This window comes from Panthera leo, chromosome A3 (assembly GCF_018350215.1).
Source record: "Panthera leo isolate Ple1 chromosome A3, P.leo_Ple1_pat1.1, whole genome shotgun sequence".
Classification (NCBI taxonomy): Eukaryota; Metazoa; Chordata; class Mammalia; order Carnivora; family Felidae; genus Panthera; species Panthera leo.
In genome coordinates, this window is record NC_056681.1 from 97,973,388 (window position 1) to 97,985,747 (window position 12,360).

General features: G+C 37.0%; 1 long non-coding RNA gene across 2 annotated transcripts in view; it reads right to left on the reverse strand.

The window, feature by feature from the left end:
- Positions 1-2,394: 2,394 nt before the first annotated feature.
- The window catches only part of LOC122215088, a 39,983-nt gene continuing 30,017 nt past the window's right edge, over positions 2,395-12,360 (reverse strand). The window contains exons 3-4 of one of the 2 annotated variants that reach the window (XR_006200233.1): positions 5,872-5,996; positions 2,395-2,598 (exon numbers count right to left, since the gene is read on the reverse strand). This is a non-coding gene — a long non-coding RNA (uncharacterized LOC122215088). The remainder of the gene's footprint in view (positions 2,599-5,871; positions 5,997-12,360) is intronic. The other variant, XR_006200232.1, reaches the window with a different exon arrangement.

Sequence of the window (12,360 nt, forward strand, 5' to 3'; positions counted from 1 at the left end):
AAATGGGATAATTCATGTAGAAACACTCTGAAAGTTGTAGACTGAGTATTAGTTTATCTACTGCGTTATTCATGAATAAGTGCGATGTTTCAGACCAGACAAGCTGTGTAACAGATCGCATTGTTATTTTGTTGGCAATGGGAATGAATCCCTGCCTAATATTCTTCACGACAAGTTGCCATAGGAGTCTATAGTTTGAAGTTAGATATTATCCCTAAAGGGAAAACAAGTGTCCTATTTGAAAATGGCATGCTCTTGGGGAAGCTAACATACCAGGTTATGGTCATTTTCATATTAGTAAAGCAGCATATTTTTCTTTCATTTTGATATTTTTCTTTGATAGCAAAACACTGAAAAAGGGTAGATCTTGTAGGAAAAGAATTGAGTAAGAAGGCATAGCAGAACGGATTTCTCTAGGGAAAAAAGGATAATGTCCAGGACAGCAGGAGGAAATTGGAATGAGTGAGTGCTGATCAAGGAGTCCAGAGAATCCCGTTTGCATCTTGGCTTTGTTATTACCTGTTTTCATGACCTTGGACATCTGTAATTTATTCTAAATGTTTATATTTTAATGGCAATATTGTGAAAGTTTTAAAATTCTAAGTAGTTGATATGTGAGAACATTTTAGAAAGCATTTGCCTCTGTGCAAAAAATATGATCATAAATAGATTGAGGCTTAAGTATTTCCCCTAAGCTTTCCACTTACACATCTATTAGCCTGAATAGTATATGGATCTTTATATATTTATTTTGTCTTTTTAAAAATTTATTATTCATTCTAAATTCTAAAGCAAAATTTATACCAAGCTTATTATTAACATTTCATTGCTTTTATGTTAAATGTAACCAAACTGTATTGAATGGTGGTAAAATCTTATTTTTCATGTAATTATTAAAAAAAAAAAAGAGGACTCAAAGGAACCTTAGTAAACATTGTTTCCATGATTAAATGCACATGAGTAAGAAAAATATAAGTTAGGTGACTTTAAAGAGAAATAGAATCATTGCAGACAAAACACTTTTTGGGTGGACAAAATGTGTAGAATTTAAGATGTAGATAATACTAGATTTTTTTGGGTTAATCTGTGCTTTGCACACATTAATTTTTAGGGAGTATCTTCTATGTGTCTAAGGATTCATTGTTTAGATTTACTATGAATTATCTATCTCTATCCATTTAAATTATCTATTATACCCCAAGCCCTAATATATTTCTTAAAATCAATGATCTGCCTTCTTGAGCAAAGACACAGCCTACATGTCCTTCTACAAGGGCACCAAGTACTGAAGGTTTGACAATGAGCACCTGCGAGTGGAACTGGACTACCCCAAATCCACCCTGTGGGTCTTCACAGGCTGCCAAGAGTGTGTGGACACAGGACTCCAATGGCCCCATGTGGCCTGTCTGCCCTTCAACCCTGATGGGTGTGCAGAGCCCGGGGTGGGCAGTGACAGTGAGAGGGCAGTGATGAGGGCCATGAGGCTGGCCCAGGTGGCAGAGAGGGGAACTTTGGGGAGGGGACAGATGAGGAAGGGGGCAGCTGAGTGTTGGTAACACACCTCCTGGTGTGTACACACCTCCTGGAGCCCATATCTCCTGGCCTGCCTTACCCAGGACCAAAGGGGGTCTGTCAAGGCCCCTCCACCTAGGAGCCTCACTCCCACCAAGTCTGGGCTTCCAGCCCCCATCCACTCCTCTCTGAGCTGTGATGCGCTTGGGCATCTTTCCGGGGCCTCTTCCCACCCACCCTCACCCACACCACCACCCTCAGGGGTCTCAGAACCCCACTGGCCTCAGGCACCCACTGCCAGGGTCGCAGCTGCCCCAGGGAGACAGGGTGCTGACGGGTGCACCAGGCACCAGGCTCAGGAGTTCCTCCCCTCCATTCCCTGTCCCCCAGGGCACTGGGAGAGGGGACACTGTGGAGAAGGGCCAGCAGCTCATCCCCTCACACAGACTGTGGAATGTGGCTGTGGAGCCCCCAAAGGAGCCCATTGTGGTCCTGGAGACTCCCCTTTTTCTTGGTTCAGCCCTAAAGGCAGAGCCACCTCTTCCTTTTTTTCCTTCCCAAAGTAAGCAGGCAGCAAGGCTGCTGTGGAAATGGTACTGTACAGCCGGCTCTGTCCCCTCTGCTTCCCCTCAGCCCAGGGCAAATGGGTCTGCCACTCAGATCCCCAAGGCCCCTGTAGGGCGAGGCTTCTCACAGGCTGTCTTGCTACCCCTCCATCCTCAGAACCAGAGAGCGAGTTAAGGGATGGGGCTTGGAGGTCCATGTCCACCCCCATACATTTCTTTCTGTAAAACAATCTGCACTGATTAAATTGTACAGCCAGCCAAAAAACAAACAAAACAAAACAAACAAAAACAAAAACAAAACAAAACAATCTAGTAGTTGGAGGCAGAAGACAAGCAGAATTGATTGGAAAATCAAATGCAGAATTGAGAGACATTTGTGCTCAAAAGCAACTTTTTCAGAAGCTCAAGAAGCTCAGCTTTGCTTTATGTGATGTATTTTTCTTCTCAAGACACTTCCTTGTCCTCTGATGTTCAACTACTCTCTTATATTTCAGTATTTCCAGTCTTGCCTTCATGGATTCTGTTTACAAAGCAAAGAGCAAGTAGTCAAAGGGAGGAATTCAAACTTTTGTTTGGTTTTATATCACTGGTTACCATGTTTACACATCCTACATTTTAGTGTCCTGGATACTATCCTTTTTTTTTTTTTTTTTTTTTTTTTTTTTTGCCTGAACTACTTTAAACCAGTGTGAATATAACCTCTGGGCTACAAAACCCCTGTTAAGAAGTCAGTTCACTAATACAGCATGCACTGAACATCATGGGAAGAGGAAGCTCCTGTTGCCTATCTCCTCATAGTCTTAGTTTCTGAAGGGCTGTCAACAATATCTTCCACATACCTCAGTCATTTCTGCTATTGACCATGAATTCAGGTCTCCTGGTTAATACTCACCTCATATGTTATAATTTGATAGATTTTTTTTTATTTTTTTATTTTTTTTAAATTTTTTTAGGATTTTAAGTCCACTTAGCTAGGATTTCATAGAGACTTCACTAACAGTCCTTAAAAAGAAATATAGTCTCTGCAAAAATAATTGAGAAAAGTCTCTAATTTAAAGTCTTTAGTAGGGGCACCTGGGTGTCTCAGTCGGTTAAGCGGCCGACTTTGGCTCAGGTCATGATCTCACGGTCTGTGAGTTCAAGCCCCGCGTCGGGCTCTGTGCTGACGGCTCAGAGCCTGGAGCCTGTTTCGGATTCTGTGTCTCCCTCTCTCTGACCCTCCCCTGTTCATGCTCTGTCTCTCCCTGTCTCAAAAATAAATAAAAATGTTAAAAAAAATTTAAAAAAAGAAATAAAAAAAATAAAGTCTTTAGTAATTTAAAAACAGAGAAAGAGAAATCTTGAGTAAGTATAAAAATATGATTTCCGGAGTCACCACGTTATAATACTCAAATGTTCAGTTTTACAACAACAAAAAATTGGAAAGGATTCAAAGATACAGGAAAATACACCTCTTTCAAAGAATCAAAATAAGTTGACAAACTCTTTCCAAGTGAACTCAGATATCAAAATTACTGGAAAAAGACTTCAAAACAACTGTCTTAAATATGCTTAAAGAACAAAGTAACATAGACAAAGAACTACAGGAAATCAAGAAAACATTGTATGAACAAAATGGGGATACTAATAAAGAGATGGAAATTATAAAGAAACAAAACAAAAATTCTGGAACTGAAAAGTGTAACGATTAAAATGAATTCATTTGGGAGTTCAACAACAGATATAAGCAGACAGAAGATAATAAATAAACTTGAAAATAGGATAACTGAAATGATCCATTGTGAGGAAAAGAAAGAAAAGAATAAATAAAAGTGGACCCCTGGGGGATACCATACAAACATACACATTATGCAAATCCCAGAATGGGAAGATAGGAAGGGGCAGAAGGAATATTTGAAAAAAATAGTGACCAAACCTTCCCAAATTTGGTGAAAGATACAAATCCACATATTCAAGTTCAATGAATAAACTCAAACAGATCCTGTCTGAACACATTATAATCAAATTGTTAACAGACAAAGACACAATCTTGGAAGCAACAAAACAAAAGTGACTCATCACATATCAGGAATTCTCAGTGAGATTAACAGCTTACTTCTTATTGAAAACCATATGTTTCAGAAGGCGATAAAAAGTCATATTCACAGTACTGACCAGAAGACTATTAACTAAGCAATTATATTCAGAAAAACTATTCATTAAAACAAAGGAGAGAAATTAAGACATTTCCAGATTATCAAAAATTGAGAATTTGTTGCTAGCTGACTTGTCCTGCAAAAAATACTAAAGGGAGGCTTTCAAGATGAAATAAAAGGACATTAAACAGTAATTTAAACCCACAAGACAAATAAATAACCTGATAAAGTTGAATACATAGTCAAATACAGAGATAAGATAAGGGTATCTTTTTTTGTGACTTTTCTTCTCTTATCTCAGTTAAAAGGCAATTGCATAAAACAATTACCAATTATGTTTCTAGGCTCATAATATGTAAAGATGAAATTAGTTTATTCATAATTTTACAAAGGGCAGTGAAAAATGTAGATATGTTAAAGCTTTTGCATAATAAAGAATGTAAATTGATATTAATCCAAACTAGATTGTTATAAATTTATATGGGAAACCATGAAGTAAAATAATTTCTAAAATATTGCCAAAGCAACAAAAAGTAAATTCAAATAGTATGGTATGGAAAATCTGTTTATCACAAAAGAAAGCAGTCATGGAGCAATAAAGAAGTGACAAAAGTGTATGGAAAAGAAATACCAAAATGCAGACATATATCCTATCATATCAGCAACTGCATTTAATGCAAAGAGCCTAAACAGTCTGATAAAAAATAATATTGGAAGAATGGATTTTAAAATATTGTTTAATTATTCATTGTCCACAAGGAATGCATATTAGATATACAGCCACAAATATGTGGAGTACAAAAGGACAGAAAAAGAGTACCATACAAACCAAAAGTATCTATCCTAATAACTGACAAAATAGACTGTAAGACAAAAATCATTACTAGAATTAAAGTAATTTCAGTTATAAAACAGCCAGAATATTAGGAGGACATAATTGCCAACACACATGCAGTTAAAAACAGAACCCTAAAATATATGGAGCAAAATTGACGGAATTAAAGGAAGTAATAGATAATTCAACAATAATAGTTGGACATTTTAATACTCCTCTTTATTTTTACCAGCTTTATTGAAATATAATCAACACATAAAAATAATGTACATTAGGGTGTATAATGTGAGTTTTTGAAATATATGTAAGTAGTGAAATGATTGCCACAATTAGCTAATGATTGCCATAGTTAATTAATATATTAGCATAATAATATCACTTTACATTTTTGTGTCTGGTGAGCACACTTAATATCAACTCTTTCTCTCTCTCTCTCTCTCTCTCTCTCTCTCTGTCTTTCTGAGAGAGAGGGGTTCGATCTCAAGACCATGAAATCATGACTTGAGCCAAAGTCAAGAGTTGGATGGTTAATTGACTGAGCCACCCAGGCACCAGGCACCCCTAAGGTCAACTCTTTTAGAAACTTTTAAGTATATAATACAGTATTATTAACTACACTGAACATGCTATAGGTTAGATCTCCAGAAGTTATTCATTCTACCTAACTGAAACTTTCTGATGTTTGACCAACATCCCTCCACTTCCCCCGCCCCCCAACCCTGGCAAACACAATTAATTCTATTCTCTGCTTTCATGAATTCATCTTTTTTAGATGCCGTATATATAAGTGAGGTAATGCAGTATTTGTCATTTTGTAGCTTACTTATTTCTCTTAGTATAATGATCTCCAGGTTCTTCCACGTTCTTGCAAGTGACACATTTTCTATATCCATCCATCTACTGGCAGATATTTAGCTTGTTTCCATGTCTTGCCTATTGTGAATAATGCTGCAGTGAACACAGGTATGCAGATGTCTTGTTGAGAAGTGATTTAATTTCCTTTGCATATATACCCAGAATTACTATAACATAAGGTATCTCTGTTTTTAATTCTCTGAGGAACCTCCATATTGGCTGACCTCATAATGGCTGAACCAATTTACATTATCAAAAATAGTGCACAAGGGTTTCCTTTTCTCCCCATTCTCACCAACACTTGTTATCTTTTATCTTTTTTTTAAGTTTTTAAATGTTTATTTTTGAGAGAGAGAGAGAGAGAGAGAGAGAGAGAGACAGAGTGTGAGTGGGGGAGGGGCAGAGAGAGGGAGAAACAGAATCTGAACCAGGTTCCAGACTCTGAGCTGTCATCAGACTCAACTCAGCGCAGGACTCAAACTCACAAGCTGTAAGATCATGACCTGAGCCGAAGTCAGAAGCTTAACTGACTGAGCCACCCAGGTGCCCCTATCTTTTATCTTTTCAATAATAGCCATTGAAACAAATGTGAGATGCTATCTTATTGAGGTTTTAATTTGCATTTCTCTAATGATCAGTGATGTTGAGTAACTTTACATATACCTGTTGAAGATTTGTATGTCTTCTTTTGAGAAATCTCTATTTAGATCCTGCACCATACTGTTGATTACTGTAGCTTTATAGTGTATTTTGAAGTCGGAAAATGTGATACATTCAACTTTGTTGTTTTTGCTTAAGATTACTTTGACCATTTGAACTCTTTTCAGGTTCCATAGAAATTGTAGAATTGTTTTTGTTTGTTTGTTTGTTTTCTTTTTTTCCATTTCTGCAAAGAATGCCATTGATTGGAATTATGCTGGGCATTACATTGAATCTGTAGATACCTTTGGGTGATAAGGATATTTTAACAATATTAATTCTTAAAATCCATGAACATGGGATGTCTTTCCATCATCTGTGTGTCTTCTTTAATTTTCTTCCCGAATGTTTTACATTTTCAGTGTATAAATCTTTCACCTCTTTGATTAAGTTTATTCCTAAGTATTTTATCTTTTCGTTGCTATTTTGAGTGGGATTGTTTTCTTAATTTCATTTTCAGATAGTTTGTTTATGTGTAGAAACACAAATGATTTATGTGACTTTGTATCCTGCACCTTTACTAAAGTCACTTTTTAGTTCTAAAACTTTTTGGTTGATCCTTTAGGGTATTCTACATATATCATCATGTCATCTGCAAACAAAGATAATTTCACTTCTTCCTTCTTTTTCTTCCAAGTCTAAGTTATACTTCCTCTTGCTTAACAATTCAGCATTTAAGTAATTTAAGTCATCAAGAGGAACCAGGATGCTCCTTCAAAATTTTGCATAGATATTTTCTCAAATATTCAGGGTTTTTTTCCACTCACAAATTTAGCCTTCCAAAAAACACTAGAATACGGAAACAATTCATCCAAGATTTTTGCCAATTTATAATAAGGATGGCTTCTTCTCCATTGTCTAATAACATATTTCTCATTTCCATTTAAGACTTGACCAGAATGACCTTTACTATCCATATTTCTACCAACATTCTGTTCAATTCTTAATTGGTTCTTTAAGAAGATTGAGACTTTCTCTGCATCTCCTCTTTTCTTTCTGAGATCCACCAGAATTGTCCTTAATGGTCCATTTACAGCAATGTAGGTTTTTTCTAGCATGCACCTCCAAAGTCTTTCAGCCTCTGTTTATTTCTTAGTTCCAAACCACTTCCGCATTTTAGGTATCTGTTATAGTAGCACCTGTATCTCTTGGCATCAATTTTCTGTCTCTGCTTTCTGCTAAAACAAAAATGCCATACACTGAGTTACTTGTAAACAATGAACATTTATTTCTCAGGTCTGAAGGCTGGGGAGTACAAAAACAAGGCACCAACAGATTCAGAGTCTTGTGAGAGTCAGCCTCCTGGTTCATAAACTGTTTATGACCTCACATGGCAGAAAGAACAAGAGAGCTCCCTGGGGTCTCTTTTGTAGGGGCTCTAATCCCATTCATGAGGCCTCAACCCTCATGATCTAATTGCTTCCCTAAGCCCCAACTTCCAAATACCATCACATTGGTTTCAACATATGACTTTGGGTGGTACACAGATACTCAGTCTGTAGCAGTTATTCAGGGTGGCTAATTCAGGGCATATTGAGACTTGGGGCAGTCTAAAAATTTAGATCTCTATTTCTTTCCATCTTAAAGTTTTTATTTCACAGTGCTTTCCAGTATCATTATTACTATAGGTTGTTCAGATTTATTTGATATATTACAGGAAAATCAAATTCTTATCAATGTCCAAATTAGTTTTCACAATTTATCTACAAATATCTTGCATTCACACTATGAATTATATACCCTATTATTACATAAGACAAAGCAAATTCTAATACTTGTGGTTAGAAGGCAGTTACCTTTAGAAAGAAGAGAGGGTCCAGGTTTGGAGTAATTTGGAATAAGATGATAGCAGTGGTCATATGTGGATCTTGAGAAACTTAACAGAACACCACAGGGGAAGGGAAGGGGGAAAAATAGTTACAAACAGAGAGGGAGGAAACCATAAGAGACTCTTGAATACAGAGAACAAACTGAGGGTTGATGGGGGGGAAGGAGCAGGATAGAGGGGGAAATGGGTGATGGGCATTGAGAAAGGCACTTGTTGGGATGAGCACTGGGTGTTGTATGTAAGCAATGAACCATGGGAATCTACCCCAAAAACCAAGAGCACACTTTACACACTGTATGTTAGTCAATGTGACAATAAATTATATTTTAAAAAAAGAAAAGACGGTAGCAGTGGAAACAGAAGAAATAAGATATGCAATAGGACTTTGGAAGAAGTGAAAATCTAGTTTAGATAATGTATATACAGCAGTGAAAGGATCTGCTGCTCATGATCATTTTAGGCAGCTCCAGGGTCCACATAATGCTTTAAAGCATGTGACTTTCAGACAGCAGCTTGCTGTTTGAGGGAGAGTCACTCTCTGGAGCAAAAATGATTGCAGAAGAGGGATACCTAGAAGAAGGGATGCTAGGGTGAGATACTTGCCACTTGATATCCCAGCAGATGTTTCAGAAACATAGTCCCTACAGAACTTTTACAGTCTCCCAAGTGTAGACTCATAACTATAGAAGAGAGGGTATTTGTTGTTATTTTAAAACATCCATTGCCTCCTTGGTTATAAAGTTCAAGCTGCAGTATTTATTTATTTATTTATTTATTTATTTATTATTTATTTATTCATTTAAATCCAAGTTAGCATATAGTGCAACACTGATTTCAGGAGTAGATTCCAGGGATTCATCCCCTATGTATAACAATCAGTGCTCATCCCAACAAATGTCTTCCTTAATACCCCTTACCCACTTAGCCCATCCCGCCTCCCACGACCCCTCCAGCAACCCTCTGTTTGTTCTTTATATTTAAGATTCTCTTATGTTTTGTCCCCCTCCCTGTTTTTATATTATTTTTGCTTCCCTTACCTTATGTTCATCTGTTTTGTATCTTAAATTCCTCATATAAATGAAGTCACATACTGTTTGTCTTTCTCTGACTAATTTCACTTAGCATAATACCCTCTAGTTCCATCCATGTTCTTGCAAATGGCAAGATTTCATTCTTTTTGATTGCTGAGTAATACTCCATTGTATATATATATACCAAATCTTCTTTATCCATTCATCTGCCGATGGACATGTGGGCTCTTTCCATAATTTGGCCATTGTCGATAGCACTGCTTTAAACATTGGGGTGCATGTGCCCTTTCGAAACAGCATACCTGTATCCATTGGATAAATACTTAGTAGTGCAATTGCTGGGTTGTAGGGTAGTTCTATTTTTAATTTTTTGAGGATCCTCCATAGTGTTTTCCAGATGGCTGCAACAGCCTGCATCCCACAAGCGGTGCAAAAGAGATCCTTTTTCTCCACATCCTCGCCAACATCTGTTATTGCCTGAGTTGTTAACTTTAGCCATTCTGACAGGTGTGAGGTGGTAGCTCATTGTGGTTTTGATTTGTATTTCCCTGATGATGAGTGATGCTGAGCGGTTTTTCCTGTTTCTGTTAGCCATCTGGATGTCTTCTTCATAGAAGTGTCTATTCATGTCTTTTGCCCATTTCTTCACTGGATTATTTGTTTTTTGGGTGTTGAGTTTGATAAGTTCTTTATAGATTTTGGATACGAACCCTTTTTCTGATATATTGTTTGCAAATATCAACTCTCATTCCATTGGTTGCCTTTTAGTTTTGTTGATTGTTTCCTTCTCTGTGCGGAAGCTTTTTATTTTGATGAGGTCCCAATGGTTCGTTTTTGCTTTTGTTTCCCTTGCCTCTGGAGACATGTTGAGTAAGAAGTTGCTGCGGCCAAGGTCAAAGAGGTTTTTGCCTGCTTTCTCCTTGAGGATTTTGATGGCTTCCGGTCTTAAGTTTAGGTCTTTCATCCATTTTGAGTTTATTTTTGTGTATGGTGTAAGAAAATGGTCCATGTTCATTTTTTTGCATGTCAATGTCCAGTTTTTTCAGCGCCATTTGCTGAAGACACCTGTCTTTATTCCATTGGATATTCTTTCCTGTTTTGTCAAAGATTAGTTGGCCATACGTTTGTGGGTCCATTTCTGGGTTCTCTATTCTGTTCCATTTTTATGAGTGTCTATTTTGTGCCAGTACCATACTGTCCTGATTACAGCTTTATAATACATCTTGAAGTCTGGGATTATGATGCATCCAGCTTTGGTTTTCTTTTTCAGGATTGCTTTGGCTATTCGGGGTTTTTTCTGGTTCCATACAAATTTTAGGATTGTTTGTTCTAGACCTGTGAAGAATGCTGGTGTTGTTGTTGATAGGGATTGCATTGAATTTGTAGATTGCCTTGGGTATTGTCGACATGTTAATGTCTGTTCTTCCAATCCAGGAGCATGGAATTGTTTTCTTTGTGTGTGTGTGTGTGTGTGTGTGTGTGTGTGTGTGTGTGTTCTTCAGTTTCTTTCATAAACTTTCGATAGTTTTCAGTGTATAGATTATTCACCTCTTTGGTTAGGTTCACTCCTAGGTATTTTATGGATTTTGGTGCAGCCGTAAATGGGGTAGATTCCCTGATTTCTCTTTCTGTGGCTTCATTATTGGTGTATAGAAATGCAACTGACTTCTGTGCATTGACTTTATATCTATCTTGTGACTTTGCTGAATTCCTGGATCACTTCTGGCATTTTTTTGTGGAATCTTTTGGATTTTTCATATAGAGTATTATGCCATCTGTAAAGACTGTAAGTTTGAATTCCTCCTGTCTGATTTGGATTCCTTTTATTCCTTTGTGTTGCCTGACTGCTGAGGCCAAGACTTCCAATTTTATATTGAATTGCAGTGACGAGAGTGGATATCCCTGTCATGTTCCTGACCTGAGGGGGGAAAGCTCTCAACTTTTCCCCATTGAGGATGATATTAGCTGTGGGTCTTTCATCTATGGTTTTTATGATCTTGAGATATGATCCTTCTGTCCCTACTTTCTTGAGGGTTTTTATCAAGAAAGAATGTTGTATTTTGTCAAATGATTTCTCTGCATCTATTGAGAGGATCATGTGGTTCTTGTCCTTTCTTTTATTGATGTGTGATGTATCATGTTGATTGTTTTGCAGATATTGAACCAGCCCTATATCCCAGGTATAATGTTTTTGAGATATTGAACCAGCCCTGCATCCCAGGTATAAATCCCACTTGGTTGTGGTGAATAATTCTTTTAATGTATTGTTAGCTCTGGCTGGCTACTATCTTGTTGAGGATTTTTGCATCCGTATTCATCAGGGAGATTGGTCTGTAGTTCTCCCTTTTAGTGGGGTCTTTGTCTGGGTTTGGAATTAAGGTAATTTTTGCTTCATAATATGAATTTGTAAGTTTTCCTTCCATTTCTACTTTTTGGAACAGCTTCAGAAGAATAGGTGTTAACTCTTCTTTAAATGTTTGGTAGAATTCTCCTGTAAAGTCATCTGGCCCTGGACTCTTGTTTTTGGGGAGATTTTTGATTACTAAATTTGATTTATTTACTGGTTATGGGTCTGTTCAAATTTTCTATTTCTTCTTGTTTCAGTTTTGGTAGTTTATATGTTTCTAGGAAATTGTCCATTTCTTCCAGATTGCCCATTTTATTGGCATATAGTTGCTCATAATATTCTCTTATTATTGTTTGTATTTCTGCTGTCTTGTTTGTTATCTCTCCTCTTGCATGGTTGGTTTTATTTATTTGGGTCCTTTCCTTTTTCTTTTTGATAAAACTGGCTAGGGGTTTATCAGTTTTGTTAATTCTTTCAAAGCCTGGGTTCATTGATCTGTTTTATTATTTTTTTGTTTGGTTTGGGTGGTTTGGTTTGTTTTTGATAGCATTG